Below are 20,653 nucleotides of genomic sequence, written 5' to 3'. Positions count from 1 at the left end.
CGATGCCTGCGCACGGACAGCCCGGATTCCAGAGCGGGGCTCACTCTGGGATTCCTCTTGCCATCTGCAGTGCACACCTAACCCGAGCGCTGGGCACGTTTAACCCGTGCGGGAGCCGGCCAGGAAAGGTTTGTTTTCCCAAACTGCCATTTCCCAATCAGGCTGCTGTTCCAGATCCCTTACCTGGAGCGGGGATGTCTGCACAGTGTTAATCTCAGGCTGTGTTTACAGCCCGTGAACATGACAGGTTCTCTCCTTCCCTGAGGTTTCCGTGTGCACAGCTCATTAGATACTCCAGTGCAGCAGGAAGCCCCTCTCGACTGAGAATTCCTTTTCGTATATTTAGCAAACTTTTGACTGCTTCCTTTCAAAAGAGACTGAAGGACATATTTTCGTAGGAAGAGGGTGAGACTCACAAAGCACGATCTACTGTCACGTTTTTCTGTGGGGAACTACAGAGCAGGGGAAGAGGAATCACCCGCAATTCTCTCTCCTTCTCCCCCGCGCCTCCCTCCCCTCCCTGTCCCTCCCCCACGCCCATACAACCATAACACGAGATGAACGCGCTCCAAAATACAGCTGCATCGCCTTCGCTCCCTTCCGGTTTTCTTCGCCTTGGCAAAAGGGGGGGCAAGAAGAGAGGATGAGGATGGAATTATCGCTAATGTGGAACTGATGTTTTGACTCTGTCATCTGCAAACTCTTTGGAAAAGCCTGCACGCAGGGTGTCAGAGTTAAACACAGGCAGTGCTCGCTTATTGCTCGCAGGAGAGGCTCAGACAGGGAAGAGGGAGGCATCACTGCTCATCTCCTGGTCTGGGTGGTTCCATAAATGAAAGCACTAAGGCTTATGGGGTGAAAGGGAAAGGATGACTGAGGTTATGAAAGAGAGCACTGCACTTCGACTGCAATCCCCAGCCTCCATTAAGATCCCCATTAAGAGATAAATTTTACAAACATACGCAGTTTTGTATGAAATGAAAGGATTTCCTCCCCATTAGAAATCACACTGGAGACAGCTCCATTTACTCCAAATTAGGTACGCTCAGAATGAATATTTTAATTAATTCATGATAAATAAGCCAGACACTTTCCTGGAACAGAGTTACCGTTTCCTTCCTTGGCAGCAGTGGGATGTGCTCACTGTGCTGTGTGTTCATATACATGCCTAGGCATTGTTTTTAATTTCTCTCTCTCATTTTTGAACCTGTCCCTCAAATGATGAGTTAAAACACACGTCCTTAACCATGGATTTCCTTGTGTTTGGCTCCTCCGACTTAGGAGGGGGGAGGGAGGAGAGGGAGAATAAACAGATTAACACACCTAGACCCCTGGCAGGATATTCTGAGAATACAAAGAGGGGAGAGAAGGAAGAATTCACACATAAAAATAGAAGCCCACGTAGATTGGCCATATATGGAGTACCGGGGACTTCAGAGGGATACCCTCTTCGGACCACCCCTTTGGCGGAGGAAATCGCTGCTGCGGGAGGGCCCCTGCCCCCCTGCCCAGGCAGCTCGCCCGCAGCCGCCCTCAGCCCCCTGCCCCGACCCCGGCCCCGGGGAGGCGGCGGCGGGGCGGCTGCGGGAGGCGGCGGAGCCGGCGGAGGGAGCGGTGCGGCGGCGATGACTCAAACCCGCCCGGCCCGCTCTGCCCCCTCCCGCTCCCCCCGCCGGGGAGGGCTATTAAAAGCTGCTGACGTAGGAGCGGACGGCCATCTTTGATGAGGGCACGGCTCCCGATCCATTGAAGAAGGAGACCCGCGGAGGTCAGCAGTCTCCTGTCCTTGCCTCCCATCCAGCTGCGGCGCCGACCCACCGACCCCGCCGCGCCGCGCTCCGTCAGCCCAGGTAAAGGTGGGAGACCACCGCGGGCCCCGGCTGAGCAGGGGGAGGGGGCGGTATTGACGAAAATGAAATGGAAAAATGGATATATTTAAAGTGGGACCCGTTCGGCTTTTTGTCTCCAGCCTCTGGGCTGCTGCGGGGACAGAGAAAGGCAGGGAGAATGGGGTAATTTCGCCGCCAGCCTCATCGCCGGCTGGAGCCAGCGGAGGCAGCCGGGCTGTGCCTCCCGGCCGTGCGGGCGGCAGGAGGCCGGCGGAGAAGGGAGGGTCGGAGGAGAAGGGGAACCAGCGCCATTCCCAGCTCGGAGCGGGAAGAAGGGTCTGCGGGCGCTCTGCGCTGCTGGGCCGGACCGGGCTGTGCCGCCCGGAGCACTGCAGCGCCCGCACCGCGCCGGGCTGCGGCGGAGCATCAGCACCGCGGACAGCGCCGGGCTCGAGCGGGACGGGGAGGGGACGTGTGTCTGTCTGTCTGTCTGTGTGCGTCCGCGTGTGTGTTCAGCACCGCGGACAGCGCCGGGCCCCGCGCCGAGACCGGGGGGTGAGCGGTGTCTCTGCGCGTGTGTCTGTGTCTGTGTCTGTACGTGTGTCTGTCTGTATGTCTGTGTCTGTGTGTATGTGTATGTTCAGCACCGCGGCCGCGGGAGCCGTCGCGGTGCCCCCGCGGCGGCAGCGGAGGCGGCCGTGCTGCAGCGCCCTGCGGCTCCGCGCCCCCCGCCCCGGGGCTGCCCCCCGGACACGGGACTGGGAAGCGATTCCCGACTGGCAAGCAGCGGTGCTCCCTCATTCCAGGACAGGACCGCGGGCAAGAGCAGTTGTGGTTGTGCAGCTCAGAGTGAGAAGAGGGAGAAATAAAATTTAAAAACAAAGAACAAACAAACAACATAAAAAGGCAAATAACATCAGTTCCTGCAATTAATCGGCGTTTGGCACTATGGTTCCTCTCCTTGGAGAGGTGTTTCTGTAAGGAAGGCGGGGGGGTTACATAACGCCCAGCCCGCGGGGTCCCCCTGGGCCGGGCACTGCCCGCAGGGACCACCGGCAGCCCCCGGGGCTTCCCCGAAGCCGCGGTCCGTCCCGCCGGCGCCGCTGTCCCCCGGGCGCCCCGGGCACTGCGTGCCGCGGGCTCCAGCGCCGCTGTGCCGTGACATGGCGGGGGCTGAGTCCGTGCCGGCCCCCCCGCCCCGCTCTCCGCGCTGCGGAGCGGTGCGGAGCCGCCGCCTTATGTAACGCGGGCTGCCCCGTCACGGCTCCTGGCCCCGGCTCCCCCGACGCCGGCGGTGTTCCCTCCGCCCGTCCTTTCCGCTCCCCGGCACCTCAACTCCCCCAACCCCTCGGTGCGGCTCCAAGTTGGTAACTTCGCTGCTTTTTTTTTTCTGCGGGGCGAATAAACAAGGGGAGAAAGGGGGATTGGGCTGCGTGTCCAGACACTGCGCTGCGTAGCTGCGTCAAACCGGAGCCGCGGGATCTGCCAGATTTACGTGCTTGGCTTGAATAATTGCTGCTGGTTTCGTTCCCAGCTGAAAACGGAGCGGGGGGAGAGGGGGGCTGGTCTGCGGCGGTGCCCGGGGGTGGCAGAGCAGCCCCACACCCCAGACCTGTTTGCTTCCAGCCCTGGACGCAGCACCCGCAAGGACATGCCCGTTCCACACCCCCACCTCGTCCTAGCTCTGGGCATGGAGCAACTCCCCCATTGATCAGCACAAGGGTGATGTGGGGCAGCCAGCCCTAGGAATGGCAAGGGAAGGGATGGAGCCATGGGGGAGAAGAGTGCTCCGGTGGGTATGGCTGGGGAAGTGACTCTTTCCTAGCCCCCCAGCCCCCTGCACATCCTTACAAAGAAGCTAATCTAGGAAAAAAGCAGCAGTGGTTTTCCATTGCTGCTGTGTCGCGCAGAACAGGTCAGCCAGGAGGTGACCGCTGAAGAGTTGGATTCCTAGGATGGGTGCCAAAAAGATAACAGAGGTGACCAGACCAAAGATGCAGGCAGGCCTGATTGGCAAAAGCAAAAACTTGAGGCTGCCTCTGAAGTCAAGAGGAGTTGCAGAAACTCAGCACGTTACAAAACCAAATGCAGCTAGATAGCAACCCCCAAATAAATGCAGCCGAATTTTCTTTCCACAGCTAACTAGAAAATGAGAGTGGCATTTCTGGGAGCTCTTGGGACCAGGCTGTGTGTCCATTGAACTCATGGGGGCAGTGAAAGAAAGAACAGCAGAATCCAGCCAGTATGAACCCTCAAAATACATCTAATGAGATGCCGCTCACTTCGCAGATTTATTGCACTGGAGGTGGGAGCTGCTTTTCAGGTCAAGGGAAAGCTTTTCATTTTTCTCCCTATGCTTTAGGTATGGCAACAAATAGCAAGATTAAAGTGCTAAGGCGGATAAAGCATGGTGTCTACCTAGTGCTTGCACTGCTTTAACTGAGCGAGGTAACGAAACAAAACACTTTTCCTGTCAGTGTGAACACAACTTCAGCGATTTTTATGTCTATGTGTCACAATGCTACAGCTGTTGCTTTTGTAGCAATCCTCAGGAAAAAATAGAAAGTATATGGCACGGTGTAGGGCTCACTTTGCTAATGATTTCTTCTCTCAGGAACAAAGAGCACAAACTGTTTTCCATTTACCTTGGCTTGTTGTCACACAATTACTCTTTTTCTTGCATTTTTTTTTCTCCAAATCTCTGTCATGATGTTTTACAACATAAGGAGGGTACATATTTATATACACACACACACACACTCATTTAAGAGGTTTCTAGGGTTCTAAGCTGGGTAAACCCACAACAGATACAGGCTGACTTTGCAGCATTCATTGGGCAGAGTGCATTTTTCTGTCTGTAGAGTTTCATGCCCTGCTACCAATGCAGTCACCTTTGGGCTGGGCCAGTGCCAGGCAATCTGTAAGAACAGACTTGTTCCAGCATTTTAGAGCTTTAGAGTCTGAGGCAGACAAGAATAATGTGTTGCTGGAGAGCTGCTGCAGGATGCACTTCCCAGGCAGATCATGATTACCTCTAGGAAGCTGGACTCGGGAGCAGGCATAGGGCTTGTGTATCTACTGGGAATGCTGCATATAGTTTGTGAAGGCTATAAGTTGTCAAATAATCCTTTATTTTTTTAGCTTATTATTTTTGAGCCTCCAACAATGTCTTTTCCCTTAGTTTCAATAAACTCTGGCTTTCTCGCCTACTGACCTTGCAGATTCAGCTTGCTGCATTGTATTGCAACGAGCCCTTTCTCCAAAACACACAAGTTATATTCCTAGTTCTTGTCTGTCACCCCTTTGTTACTCCCTCCACAAATACTTAGACACATACAAACTCCCACCAGCAAAATCTGTCTCTTATCTGATCGTGATTTTCAATATGCTCTCCCACATCCCACTAAATTTTCTAGGACTTTCCACCAAGCACAAAGACAAGTCAACTGCATAGGTTCAAAATTGTTCTTTCCTGCTTTGTGATGGCCCCAAAGCTGACACTGCAAGACCCAAAAGTGGATCTGAATGGCCTAGAGGAAGTGTTTGAACCACTTGCCCTGTTGTTTTAGAAGGAAATTTGGCTTTACTTTTGCATCTTTCATCTTGTTCACTTGCTATTTCCTCACACTTCATGCTCAGCTACAATCCTCTTTTAATTCCTGCTAAAGATCATCAGGATGAAAGAAACACATTAGGGGCATGAGGACCCAGATGCGAAGGGTGATGAGTGTCGCCTTCTGATTTTGATTATTCCGGTGAGTCTAATCCAAAGTCAGTTGAAATCAAGGAAAATACTTCCATGTACATCATTTTGTGGGACTTGTAAAAGAATATTTAGCAGTTTAGGTTTTTGAAAGGGAAACAAATGCTGTGTACGTGACCCCTCTGAAATATACTGGCATGCTGTGATTCTAAAGAGGATGTAATCATTGCATTAAACCTTTTCCTCTTTTTTCTTAAAGAATGAGAGACACAGTAGCTTATCTTACCCACTGGAGAAAGCTGAATTCTACTACAGGCACAGGGAGGAGAAGAGGGAAACACTAAGTAATTAATCATGGCTGTTCCTGGCCTTTGAGAGCTGAATGTTAGTGCTGACCAATCTGTGCTCTCTCTGGCTGTCTAAGAGATTTTTTTTTTCTTTAGAGCTAACAGTGCTCTATTTCACTTTTTGGATGGGATTTAACTTATTACTGGACCCCATTGTCAGTTGGTGTGAAGTGGCATAACTGAGTGCTCTGCTACTCTCCCGGCCAATAATCTTTCAAGCTGGCACTCCTTGTTTATGTTTAAAACCAGAAATGGGTCTATTCGCTGAAGGAGCAGCTCTTCTAAAAAAAGAGCTCATTTTAAATGGTGCCCTCCCAAATCCCATCCCTATTTTTTACCGGCCTGGTCTCACTGTTGTAGACCCTCATGGCTGAGGCTCACACAGCCAGGCTGCCTCAGAAATGATGACAAGGAGCAGTTATGAAGCAGCAGAGGAGGAATCCTGCACATTACGCCTCTGTTTCAGGTTGGGTTCTGCTGCACTCTGCTGGTACATAACACCAGCAGAACTTGTATATGCTGTAAAACCAAGGACGCAGCTGAGCTTTTCCTAAAGGCACAGTTGTGTGCAGAAAAAGTTGGAAATTCCTAGCAGCAGGTATTCATTTTTCTTTCAAGCAGGGAAGTACTGTGAAGTTTTCCTGCATTCCAGTAAATGCATAGAAAAATTATCCTTCTTTCATCAAGTTTTTTAAGGCAATATTCTTAATGTCTGAGACATAGTATTGGTAGAGTTGAAACACGGAAGAACAAAGGCAAAGTCAAGTCTCACTGTACAAGTGTCTAAAACTGAAAGAGGGGAACTGTTTTTACATGTTTTCACTATAATTATTGTTTTCCTTGTGCGTTTGATATGATGAAGTTATTGTGCCAGCATTCACTGGTAGAGTCCATGAGCAAAATGAGAGTTATCATAAACTATGGCAGTGCTAACAACTAAAACTGATATCCTAGACATTAAAAAAGGATGCCTCATGTAGGTGATTTGTAAAATTAATGCAAGGTTTGCTATTTCTTACTCATAACCTACCAATTATCAGGGAGCTGCACATACAGGGCACTGCAGAGTGCTTGGTAGGGCACATTTGTAATTTTGCATTGATCTCTTCCATCTCCCACATTTTCTCAGTAGCATTCCCTTGCTAAAAATCCCAACAGATTCCCTTGTTAAAAATCCCAGCAAATCTTCAAAGATTTTCACTATCACTAGTCTGTGAAAGAGACTAGAAGTTTAGATTGAAAACTAAAGCTCTGATCTCTTCACAGCTTGGTGTTTGTCATGATGTATTTATTTGTTATACTTACTCTCCACCCAAAGGAGAGGAATTCTGTTTCTGAATTGCAACACAGCCGTAGAAGAAGTAGTAATTTTTTTTTCCTTTTGTATAAAACAGTTATTTGGAAGATGTGCCAACCTCTCCTTGGTTCGTTTTCCCACTCCTGAAAATTATAGCTCCCAGAGGAACTGTGCAGATGCCAGTTCCTTGATCTGTCTTACAGAGGTAAATATATTTCCTCCAGCTACTCTAAAAAATTTCACAAAACAAAAGCATACTTCTTCAGAAGAGCTCATCTGTCAAAATAATGTTACCATTCACTGATTCTTTTTTAAAACAGGAACAGAAGTCTTCCATGCATATTTAAGCATTTTTTAAAGTAAAAGGTACTAAAATTAGCTTCACTATGCTTTAGATGCAAATTAAAGTTTTCCTTTTCCTTCCTGCACGGGTATATTTTTGTTCAGTCTGGTCCCATTCACATCGTTAGGCACCTCACCATTCACCTCCGAGGGATTTAGCCAAGCTTGCGTTTCTGCAGGCATCAGGGAATTGCTGTTTGATCCAGCCCAGCGCTGCTGCCTCCTGAAGCCTTTGCATCCTGTGCACACATGTGGGCACAAACCTCTGTGGGCTCAGGGCAGCCTGTGCCCAGCAGCGCTGACCCTGCCAGCGACTGACATCGTTAGGAGAGAAATTTCTGTTCCCTGTTTATTAGGCACAGGCATCTCGTAGGGATAATTTGTTCCTGCAGAAAACAGTAGGAAAGCTCTAGCAATTTATTGGTATAGAGATGTTTGGTAACATCTGAACTTCAGATATTGGGGGTTAGGGATTAAAACACTGGGGCTGCACATGGAATATCTGGATTCAGGTGCAAGTATCACACATTAAATAAATGTAACCTTTGCCAAGTGCCTCCATCCATAAAAGAAAAATCTCAGATTAAAATAACTTCCAGTTTGCATTCCTCAGCTTCAGATGAAGGACAAGAATCCCGTACCTTTGAAAAGATATTTTTATGAATATTAGGGCATAGCAGTTTCCACTGCCTGGCGGTGGTGACCTAAAATTGATACCCCTTCTCCCAACAAAGGTGGTTGTCATTCACGTCGAATTTGACAGGGTGTTACCCATGATTGCTCCCTTCAGGTTAGTAAAAGGCTTGGTTGGAAGGTGCCATATAAATCCAGATTATTACATTCATGATAGGGAGAGAAGAAAGTGATCTCAGACGAGAAGGTGGATGAAACATTCATGCATTTGCTCGTGCATTACACAAGACCAGGACTTTGCCAGAGCTGTGTGTTCCTCCAGAGTTGCACTGAGCTGCTGGGGAGAGCGGAACTGAGCCCTATCCCTTCAGCAGCACCAATTCCAAACCAGTAACCAGCTGAATATACAACCTGGGTATGTTCTGTGAATATTTGAGTATTTCAGCCAAACATTTGCTTTTCCAGAGAGCATTCACCTAAGTGATACTCGAGGATGTGAAAAGCCCTCTAGAAACAAACCAAGGTATGTGAACCCAAGTAAACTGGAATTCACTGCCGACTTCCAACAGCCAGTTCTCCCCAGAGAAGCGTGTGTTTTATTTGCTCAGCTGTATGGAGACAGGTATTGGTTGCAGAGCCTGCTGAAGGATTTCCTGCAGCTTTTCTGCCATTAAAAACGTGTTCTTGGGATATGGAATTCGCAATTCCTGAAAATATAGGTCTTTCATTGTACCAATGGCAGGAGCAAGAGGCAGAAAGACTAAGAGCAGCAGAGGGGTTCAAGATGCTGCTGCATGAGTGCACAAAGGGGATTATATGGCATGGCTGGTGGTGGTCACAAGAGACTGGACTTGATAAGGCAGCGAGTCTCTTTAAGTCTGATGTTCCTAAGAGGTTTTCTTATTTAACAGAAGAAAAGAGAGGAGGGGGAAAAAAGGCCTGGATGGTTCTTTGCTGTCGGTTTAGTTCATTTTAGAGATGAGCACGTCAAGAGACAGTGGAAAAACCCCTCGAGGCGCCAGGAATGCACTAAGTATAATTGAAAATGCTCTAGACCTCCTTTGTAATGCAACAGTAGGGCCATCTGCAGGCTTTAGATTTTCAATATTAGCAAGGCATTTTAAAATCATTGTGTCATCTCATTCCCTTTTTCTTAATTAACTGTTTTAAATAGTACAAAATAGTCTGCTCCTGAAGCAACTTGCAGGCTCTGAGGATCATTTTCTAAGCCTGGTAAACAAGAACAGGTGTGCACTTCTAACAGGCTGGCAAATAAGAATGCAGAAGAGCTGTTGACGTCACACAAAAGGTCCCCAATTTCCAGATTAGTGCCCAGGGCACTTAGGGTTACAGTATTAAGCAGGCTGATAGAGGGTAGCATGTGACAGAAGAGCTGAGCAGCATCTCTCATCCTCTGGAGGCCTCAATAGCTGTGCTGCCTTTCTGTTTCTTGGAGTTTGGGGTCTCCTCCCAGTCCTATGTCAACTTCTGCAGCCTCAGCTCCTGCTCTCATCATATTGCCCAAGTGCCCTGGGGGAAACCACCCTCTAAAGAGAAGGAGATGCAGAGAAAGACCCCTTTCAGCCCCATTCAGGACAGGGGCTCAGTGTGCTGGTATGGACAGATAAGGCATTACAGGCAATGGGCCACCCAGATCACAGAGGGACAACAGGGAAAGAGTAGGAAGGCAGGAACACAGTGCAGGTGGAGATGAAGAGCTAACTCTCTCTCAGCTACAAGGACCCCAGTGCTTCCCTCTCCTTTGACTGGGTTGTTGAGTAGGAGGCCAGAAGAAGTTACCCATCAGTGAACTGAACCCCCTATAAAACAGGACATCCCACAGGTTGCAGTGCTTCTCCATCTTAACTGCTTCTCCAGCAGTACAATTATCCAGTTTTGCTTTCAAAAATTGCCCACAGTGAAGAATGCGACAATATATGGTTTTTAATTGAACAGTGAAATCCAATAAATTCTTTATTGTAGATGCAAGCATTTATCTGCAAAGTTATTAAACTGCTATTTAGATTGATGAGCTGCTCTGCTGCTGCCATACTGTGATTTTCCAGTGGTTGCTCCTGTTCCTTTATGGAGTAACGTTTGCTTTCCTCTTTAGAGTTCATATTCTTAAGAGCTCCATTCTTTCCCAGTGAGGATCCCGTATTTCTGTCCTTCCCTTGCTTGCAGAAAGCCTTTACTTGCATGTAGAAGTTTACCCACAAAACTTTTAAAAGACTCCCCAGCCTGGCAGGTGAAGAGATAAGACACTGATCCAAAGGCCAGGGCACACTCCATGATGCTGGAAATTAGATGTTCAAGCACAGAATGAGAGACTCCAAAGCTGTTTAAATTTCAATTTCTTTACCTTCTTTTTGTATTCAGTCTTTGTGGTGACATTTCCAAGAAATGTGTTGTACACTTAGCTGTTCTCCAGCCAGAGTTCTTCCATTCATGCCTGCAGTCAGAATCTATTCCTCATAACAATCAATTTCCCGCAGTAGGAAGGTCAGAGACCTTTCAAAATTTAACCAGGCTCTCCAGTATTGTCAAACACAGTAGGCCAATTCCTGGGCTTAGAAGAGTTATTTTATCTTAACCAAAAAATGATCCACTGTACCAATAAGGATGAGGAAGGGGACAAGAGGATAAAAACCAGAATGAAGTAACTAGGGGAATGGAACAAAATCCAACAAAACACCAACCCAACCCCAAAAAAAAGACAAAACCCAGCAGACTAAAATAAGAGAAAGGACAGGATGGGCTTTTTGCTTAATTCTCTTTCTTGCTGTTCTTTCCCTATGAGCGCACCATTGACAATTCCCTAGACTTAAAAAGTAAATTCCAATCCTCAAGTTTTTGATAGAGTCCTTTTAAAGGTGTCCTGAAGTGTTAGGTTATAAAACACTCACTCCTGGTTCCCAGTCTGCATCCCTGCAGCAGCCACAGCCTTCTGTTCCACCTTTGCATTTCACAATGCAGAGGGGGTGCAGAGGTGCATCCTTACTCCTAATCTCAGTCTTACAGGCATGTACAGACAGCAGGCTGGCAGGATTTGTGAGCAGTGTCCCCTGTAGCTGGTGTCTCAGAGACAAATAGCAGAGCAAAAGGATAACGACTGCTACCCACTCACTGCAGTGTTGGAGATGTGCACTTGCTCTGCAGCACTTACATTGACAATAAGAGCAAACCAGTGTTTATGATATCACAAGGCAGAGCCCAAACATTTTTCCTTTTGCTAGAAAGCCTAAAAAAGGCCCTCTTTTCAAGTGTGTTAGAAATAGAAGCCTGTTTCAGAAGAGACATGAAGTTATCAGTGCAAATTAATAGCGCCAGATGGGGGGTTAAATTGCTGCCTCACAGCTGAAGACATGTGAGTGAATGAAAGTGGTAGACTATAAAAAGGGTATCATCAGAAGTGATGAGATCCTGCTGCGAGGTGGGATTTGTGAACGTCGTGCCTGTGCTTGTAAGCAGTTGCTCAGATGAATGCTTTTATGGGCCAGAGCGAGGCGGAGAAGGGAACAAAGCCACGGTCACTTTGGAGATCACGTCTCATCATGATGATTTTACTGCTTTTACCCAGGACAAGCTGTCCAGCAGGACGAGCTACAATTGAGTATGGTGGAGCTTGGTCTCCTGAGGTGGCACACAGGAGACAGGGAGCTCGCCAGAGCAGTCAGGGCAGTGTGGCTGTGTACTGGCTTTGCGTGGCAAGGTTTTGGGGGGGATATCAGGAGGAAATTCTGTGAGAAGCTGCCAGAAACTTCCCCTGGATTCAATGGAGCCAGTGCCAGCTGGCTCCGAGATGGACCCGCTGCTGGCCAAGGCTGAGCCTGTGAGCGATGGTGGCAGCGCCTCTGGCATAACAGATTAAAGAAGTTGGGAAAAAACCTGCACAAGAGCAACTGCATCCAGAAAGACAAGTGAGAAAATGTAGGAGGAACAGCTCTGCAGACACTAAGGCCAGTGAAGGAGTGGGAGGAGGTGCTCCAGGTGCTGGAACAGAGATTCCCCCACAGCCTGTGGTGCAGCCCATGGTGAGCCAGCTGTGGCCCTGCAGCCCATGGAGGTCCACAGGGGAGCAGAGATCCACCTGTAGCCTGTGGAGCAGACCCATGCCAGAGCAGGGGGATGCTTCCCATGAGGGCTGTGACCTCATGGGAAGCTCACACTGGAGCAGGCTCCTGGCAGGACCTGTGGACCAGGAAGAGAGGATCCCACGCTGGAGCAGGTTTGCTGGCAGGACTTGTGATCCTGTGGGGGACCCACGCTGGAGCAGGTTTGCTGGCAGGACTTGTGATCCTGTGGGGGACCCATGCTGGAGCAGCCTGTTCCTGAAGGATTGCATCCCATGGAATGGACCCACACTGGAGCAGCCTGTTCCTGAAGGATTGCATCCCATGGAATGGACTCACGCTGGAGCAGCCTGTTCCTGAAGGATTGCATCCCATGGAATGGACCCACGCTGGAGCAGCCTGTTCCTGAAGGATTGCATCCCATGGAATGGACCCACGCTGGAGCAGCCTGTTCCTGAAGGATTGCATCCCATGGAATGGACTCACGCTGGAGCAGCCTGTTCCTGAAGGATTGCATCCCATGGAATGGACTCACGCTGGAGCAACCTGTTCCTGAAGGATTGCATCCCATGGAATGGACCCACGCTGGAGCAGCCTGTTCCTGAAGGATTGCACCCCAGGGAATGGACCCACGCTGGAGCAGCCTGTTCCTGAAGGACTGGACCTTGTGGAAAGGGCCTGTGCTGAAGTAGTTCATGAAGAACTGCAGCCCATAGGAAGGACCCAGTTGCAGAATTTATTGCAGGACTGTCTCCTGCTGGAGGGACTCCATGCTGGAGCAGGGTAGGAGTGTGAGGATTCTCCCCCTGAGGAGGAAGGAGCAGCAGAGTCAACGTGTGATGAACTGACTGCAGTCCCCATTCCCTTCTGGTGGGAGGAGGTAGACAATCGGGAGTAAAGTTGAGGTCAGGAAGGAGGGAGAGGTGGGGGGAAAGTGTTCTAAGATTTGGGTTTATTTCTCATTGTCCTACTCTGATTTGATTGGTAATAAATTCCATACCTTTCCCTAATTTGGGTCTGTTTTGCCCACGAGAGAAATTGCTGTGTGACCTCCCCATCCTTATCTTGACTCACAAGCCTTTTGTTACATTTTCTCTCCCCTGTCCAGCTGAGGCTTCGGTGGGCACCTGGCATCCAGCCAGGGCCAACCCATCACAGGCTGCTGAGCTGGGACAGCATTAACTGGGTCAGCTTCCAGAGCAACAGGGAGCTTTGTCAGGAATACTCCAGGTTTAAGGGTGTTGCTCCTGAAAGAATGGCAGTTCTTACACTAAGAGAGCAGCTCTTTAATACAGGTATTTCTCAAAACATTTCAGTGGAAGAGGAAGGTCTGTTTGGCCATAATTAAGCCCTTTTTAACTCTCTGGATACAGTAACAAAGGAGCCTATTCCCAAAGCAAATGTCTGGAGTTCAAAAACTTCAATAATGCATAGCTGCATTACACAGAGGACAGGCTGTGGACCTGCTCCTCCTTTCCAAGGGATGTGCAGTGTGCAACTGGAGCACACAGGGCAGAACAGAGGCTCAGCAAGCCTTGAACACCATTCTTCATGTGCCCCAAGAAAACAGGGCTGCAGCTGTGCTCTTTTACCCCCCACAAAAACCAACAGCACCACCCCTCCCCGAATCTCAGAGCTAATAGCGACTTAATTCTGACTGAGAAACTCGGCAGAAAGTTCCATATATACAAACATACTGTGGTTTGTACAAGGCAGGAATGTACTGTATTCTAGAAAACCCTGAATCAGTTGAGCATAATAGGAATTTTGCTGTGAGTCACCATCTGTCTAAAGGAGAACGTGGTCAGGTCCTCTCTCCAGCACGGCAGAGAACTGACTCACCTCTACTGAATCAGTTCTTTAAGTCCAAAACAGAGGCAAGGCTGAGAAAAGTGGCTCATCAGCACCTCAGTAATCACGTGGCTGAGATACGCTCAAGGTATGACGCACTTGAAGAAACCAGAGAGCAATTTGCAGCAAACTAATTATAGAGTGAAATCCCCATCATTTTCTGTGTTCTGGGAATGCTCACCATGAATTTTGATTTTCCTTGGCTTCCTCTTCATCTGAAATGATTTGATGAGTCTTTTTTCAGAAAATAATCTCTGGATCTTCAGACTGCTCACTGCACACATTCGAGGCTTTACCTGTACTGCATTCCTTCCATTTTGTCCCAAGGGCTTCCTGCTCCCTTTCTGAGTGTGCAAGGGCTGCAGATGTGGGAAGGTGTGGGAACAGTGAAAAGCTTGTTTCAAATCCAGAATTTGCTCCCTATGAATATTCCTAATTAAGTATTTCCAAAAAATGATGTTTTGGCAAGTATTTGTTCCTGTAATTTTATCCACAAGATTTTTTGACAGAAATCTTAAAGAGGCATGTGAAATAACTTTGTTTTGAGGCTATTAAAATGCAGAATTGCACCTGGATGTACGCTGGTCCCAGTTCCCCAGCTGAGCTATCACGTTCACCTCTGCAGAAATAGCAACTGTCACAGCAACAGGCACAAGAGATGCAGCCCTCAGAGAATCACACTGAGCAAAGAAGAATATCTAGGACAGTGATTTAGCTTGTCTGGATTAAAATGTTCCTCGTAGATGCTTTAGGATTGTTAAAAGTCATCCTAAAGGAAGATGACAGGCTGTTCAGGCCTGCCACGAGTAACACAGAGGAACAAATAGTTATTGCAGGAAGGCTAATAAAGTATTATACAGGGAAAATTCTAAGCAAGTTCCTGGGAACGCTGAAACAAGAACATTTGACCTGAATTTCAGAAAATCCCTTTCTGTGCTAACATATGTTGGAATACGGGGAAAAGACATCAAACTGGTTCTGAACCAGTGTTAAGAGGTTTTTGTTGACTGGGTGACAGTCTCATTTTCACAAACTCGTGGTCACTCTGAGATGGGACATAGCAAACAAGATGCAGGGGATCAGAAGAAATGTCCATCTCAAGCCAAGAGTGGATTATTTTGAGCTGAGATAGAGACATGTGATTATTTAAAAATTTTTAACAGAACTGCCAGGACCTGTCTGTCTTCAAAGGAAGACGAATGCATGTGGACTTGTGAGGGTCTGCAGCAATCTGGCATTCTTTGGGCAAATGATACACGCTGCAGGACTGCCAAATACAGATGGACCAAAGGGAGATGTCCAGATGTAACTGCAGATGTCATAGGAAATTAAGCCACTCGCTTGTGCTTGTGATTCAAGAAGTTCCATTTCTAGGTCAGATGACAGCTTAGTTGGCCATTACTGCAAACATCTCTGAGTTTTCTTGAAGTTTTCTGCCTAGAACCCATAAAAAAGCAAAGGACAAGTGCCATTTTTACAGGAAGCACATTGTAAAGCCATGTGAAGAATTAACTTTATGGAGATTAACAATGAACTAAGGAAGTCAGTTGTTAAAGGAGGAAGTTCTTTAGTACTCAATAAAAAAAGAGACATTGACGAAAAGAGCTGCAAATATTTGTTGTCACTGTGAAAGCCAGTATCGCCAGTTTTGCATATGTAAAAAGGTAAATATTTGTTCTGGTAAACACAAATATTATTGTTTGTGATTAATTAAGTTTTTGACTAAACTACCAGTAAAGTTTATTCATCTGTTCTGTTGTAGTGTCCTGTTGAATGATGTCCTGGTATGGTTGTGAAATATGGGTCACTGAGAGATTATTGTTTGTTTAATAAATCAGACCAGCAAAGAATATGGAAATACTGTTGAATCAATGCTGTTGAAATGAATTTGTTTCAGAATTCAACAACCTCACTCTGGATAAATGTCTCCATTACTGCTTAAGTTAATCAGTATTTCTCACATGAGGACATTTCAATTATATGGTAAAACGTGAAAGCTCAAAATGCAAAATATTGGGGGAAATTCAGTATTTTAGATTAGAAATGTTATGCATTTTGTACCTATTCCAATTCTTGAGAGAACAGTCCTTCCCTCCAGAAGTAAGATAACCTATTGCCTCTGTTCTAGTAGCTGGCTGACTAAGTGTGTGTGCAGAATGTGTGACAAGGTAGTCAGATCCCCAGGCAGTGAGAACAGAACTTTGATTTGCTGGAGGAAAGAAAAGGAATCATTTCTGTCAAAGCTTTGAAAAAGATGACAGTAATTTTTAGAAATGAATACTTACGCATTTTTTTCATTTTCTGCAAAGCTTCCATTTACGTAAGAAATGAAGGGTTTTAATCTTCTTAGTAAGCGTTTTGATCATTATTTGATTAGTTTATAAAATCTGTATATTGCACATTTCTAATGAAATGGGAAACTTTTTACTGTTTCTTTGCTTACTTGTGTCAGTCTCTGTGTCTGGCACGAGCCTCATTCAGCTCCTGCCAAAGAGTCTCTGCTGATGAATGACATTTGTTCTATTGTTTAGTCCCAAACCCCCTAACACACTTACACTGATTATAGACTTCAGAGCCAAGAAATACTGACATACAATCAGAACTGGGGAGAGAAGGGGACAAAGTTTTTTTGTTTGTGCTTTGAAGATGCTAAAAAAGCCTTCGCAGCCTCATAACTTTAGCGACAGAAATGTAATGGAAGTGGGAAATGTTTATGTCTCATTTTTGGATGAGATGAAGCAGGTGAAGAGTGATTTGGGCTTCTCATGGCCCATTCATTTCTGGAGATGTTGCATCAGATGTCTAGGATAATATGGTAGCTGTGGCTGGCAGCCTGTAATGCAGGCTCCTGTCTCTTCTGGAAATAGCATTAAACAAAATATATGGCCTTGAAATTTATATTGTTTGGAATAGCAGGTGCTGTGCCATGGATCAGAAAGAAGGAGCTCTTTTAAATCAACAAATGGCTGGAGAAATAATATTTTAATACTGGTGTCCTACTGAATTCTGTATTTGTCTCACAGCATACACATGCATTGGATCCCTTATGGTACCTTCTGGGCACCTTCCCAAGTCTCAGTCTCTACAAAATTCCCCCCAGAACAGCTGGAAAAGCTGAACACCATTCTCCTTTCCCTGGCTTTGCACACATTCTGTGACTCTTCTGCTTGTGTGCCTTGGAGTGTCTTAAAAGAAAACAAGCTGATAGGAGCTGCTGTTCCTTAGTGGCCTTGGACAGGGCCACCTAGGGCCTGAGGCTACCTATTATCCTGTTATCCTGGGAGGTTTGCCAAGGCGCCTGCTGGGAGGTGACTGGGGATATCTGGAAGGTTCATATTCTGTGATCACCTTCTGTCTAACTTTTGATTGGGTCATGTTTAGCGGTTGCCCTTACTCTGGGGGTGGATGACCACTGAGGGGCAGAGAAGAAGTGTCCCCTCTCATTCCTGGGTCTCTGTGAGCAGTTGTTGATGCCATGAACCTCCGGTGCTTTGCCCACAGACCTTTAGTGTGTGACTCCCTCTGCTCCTCAGTGGTTATGGTCTTCATGTCCAGAGGAGCAGGCAAATCCCAGTGGTGGGAAGGCAAGGAAAGGGAGAGTGCACCTAACAACTCATCATTTCTCTTCTTAAATGGGGATAAGCAACACAACACTGGTTTTGGATTTTTGAGTTTGGTAATTTCTTGGGCAGAGACCCATAAAGGTTCTGTTAATGATTTCAGGAGCCAGGCTGTTCTGACAGGCCATCTTCACATCTCACCATTGCTGCCTCTGCTAACCAAGGGCAAGAGTTAATCAGCAGTGGAAGGAAGGAGCCTTCTCAGCAGCCCAAGTGTGGCACATGCCTTACCTAGTCAGGTTTCACTGCCTCGATGACATTAATTTGCTCCTGACCTAATGCTCCCAGCGCTGCAGTTCAACATGTTTATTAATTCTAGGAACAAGCTTTCAGATGAATTTTATTGTTGCACTGAGACACGACGAGGTGAAGATATGTGGGTTCTATTCCATTTTCCATATCTATGCCATAAAATGTTGCATTTGTGGCACCTGTATTATTTGTGAGCTTGCATTAGTGCTTAGCTTAAGGCCTTTTGAAATGTCCTGGAAATAAAATAGCCTCATTAAGCTTTGGGGTAGATTTTTAAATTCTTGTTCATTTTTCAAGTCAGAGGAGTAGCAAGGCTTGCCAAAGAACTAGGATCATGAAAAGTTTCACTAGCCTGGCTCAGACACATAAAACTACTGGGAGAAATTTGGATGATCACTCCTGATATTCATTGACTTCTAACAGGATTCATGGGTTGATCTATTGTTTTCCATCTCAGGGAATTTTACACATTCACCAGAAGAAGATGGCACAGATTTTTGTGGAGACAGGTGCCTGTATGGAGTGGACTTGTTTTGGGATGTAAAATAGGAAGTGCCACGTTTCAGTAGCAGAGCAATTTCTTCTACTTGGTCTTGACCAGCAGGGGAAAGCTCTGCTTTCAAAGAACGATTCTTAAATATGAATAAATATTGATTTTTCATTACAAATAAATATCTGCAGTCAGACAAGTTAGTTAATATGAGCTACTTTGAAATTAGCCTTATGAGCTAACCTTTGCTACCACTGGGTTCATAGGGAAGATTCCATTGCTTCAGTACAAGAGAGATTAATGCCCCTGAGAAAGACTCTGCAAGAGTTTTCTTTCTCACCTTTGCCTGATGGGAAGAAGGATTTTTATAGTTCATTAAAGAGAGTGACCTGTTCCAGGTTCTTAGGCCAAGTCCTCAGAAAAGACAGATTTTAAATCCTTCCCTCAATGAACTCAGCACTAGTTTAGCTCACCCAGCTCAAGGCACTTCGCTGCTTTTCAGCGTTCAGGCAAAAGAGGCATTCAGAGCCCTTCCTCACAAGCTGGTGGGTTTTTTATTCTTAAATACAGAATTAATCTAAAATTAATTTCCCACATTTGCCAGTTACAGCTACAGCTACAGTTATTTTCATATGCCAGGACAAAGTTTTAAATCAGGATCTGTATTTTGGGGTTCCTGAAATTCAGATGGGAGATAAATTTGCTTCCCAGACTGCTGGCAGCTGTCTTCTGGGCATTGATGACGGTTTGTGTTCAGCCAGGGCCTGTCTGAAGCTTCAGACAGTGATTACCCTTAATGTCTAATAAAACCTGAGGAATTAATTAGTCTTTTTGTGACTCTGCTATCCTGAATTACTTAACCTGGATTCAAGGCAGCCTCATGGGGAGGAGTGGGGAATACAGGGAAAAGGGATGGAAATAAATAAACTGTCAGTTTGTTGTCGTGCCTCCCTTCTCCTGGATTTGAACAAACATGGGGCAGAGCACAAAGCCTCGCCAACAATTGCACTTCTCCCTCCTCCCGAGGTTGCCAAAGCTGACCCCTCTCCTCACCCAGGGAGCCGTGCCAGGGTCTGGTTCTGCAGGGCTCAGCGCTGGATCCTGCAGCAGACTGCGCACGCTGCAGCAGCTGACGGCAAATCCCCGAGGCAGAGGCTTCAGTGCATCAAACAGCAGAATGGATACTGCAGCACCCCCTCCCTGCTCCACTCCTGCCTGAATTTAACACCCAGCAAACCTCCTCCTCAGCATCTTCACTGCAAGCTTGGGAGGAGCACTTGCAGCAGTGGCTCACTGCAGAGACTGCAGTGCCCTCTGGTTTGCAGGAACCGGGGGATGTTGCAAGGAGGGGACACCCTGGGAAAGGAGGATTTATGGGTCTGGCTACGACCAGTGTGGGAGGGTGGGAAGGGGAAAGGCATCCCACTGTGTTGGAGCAGAAGAATCCAGTGAGGACAGGCAGGTGCTGCCAAAAACATGAGGGCTCACAGCATCCCTCTGAGGAGGGGAGTGCTCCTTTCTCTCTGGCAGCCACCCAGGCCCAAAGTGTAATAAACCCACAAAACGGATTATTTTTCTTTAAAAATAGACCACGCCCCCCCCCCCCCCGGCTCCTTAAATAAATCCCTTGCCCCTGTTCTCTTCAGCTCAAGGTCACCTAGAAGCACAGCCCTTTCACTACAGCACTGGTATTTCAGCACATGAGCGAGAAGAGCAGCAAGCCCGAGGGGCCACGGCCACAGATGTGCTGCCTGACTTTGCCCGTTGTGTGTTGCATCTGGGCTAAGCCTGGGGAATTTTTGGACAACAGTTTGGCTGTCAGTCACAGGGCTCTGAGCTTACAACTGCTGAAGTGCAGTTACAAAGCTCTCTTAAGCCATTAACTATTGTAAGTGACATAAATATTCCCCTTTTCCCTCAACAATGGGTGTTTTTTTCATTTGCTGGAACAAGGGGCTTTTAGTCTACCAGATGGGTCTAGGCTATATGTCCTCCAGATCTGCTCCTTAGATGAATTTTCAAAGCTTACAAGGATAACTTCATTTAAATCTGTGGCCTTCAGTCTACCCTTGGGTCAAGTGTGAAGACAGCAGCTGCACTCCAAGATCTCTTACACCACATGTATTTTCTGCTGTATGTGCCACTGGGGCTTCATGAAGGAAGGAGTTATTTCCCCCTCTTTATTCACTTATTGAAAAATATTGTCAGCATGGTGA

General features: G+C 47.1%; 1 protein-coding gene across 2 annotated transcripts in view; it reads left to right on the top strand.

Annotated features, from left to right (window-relative positions):
• The first annotated feature begins 1,590 nt into the window (after positions 1-1,590).
• SNAP25 (synaptosome associated protein 25) overlaps positions 1,591-20,653 on the top strand; it is a 62,258-nt gene continuing 43,195 nt past the window's right edge. For both annotated transcript variants that reach the window (XM_032103690.1, XM_032103691.1), the window contains exon 1: positions 1,591-1,850. The gene's annotated coding sequence lies outside the window, so the exon portion shown is untranslated. The remainder of the gene's footprint in view (positions 1,851-20,653) is intronic.

The sequence above is a fragment of the Corvus moneduloides genome, chromosome 3 (genome assembly GCF_009650955.1).
Source record: "Corvus moneduloides isolate bCorMon1 chromosome 3, bCorMon1.pri, whole genome shotgun sequence".
In the NCBI taxonomy this organism is placed as follows: domain Eukaryota; kingdom Metazoa; phylum Chordata; class Aves; order Passeriformes; family Corvidae; genus Corvus; species Corvus moneduloides.
The sequence above is the reverse complement of the archived record's forward strand: the minus strand, read 5'-3'. Positions and strand labels throughout refer to the sequence as shown.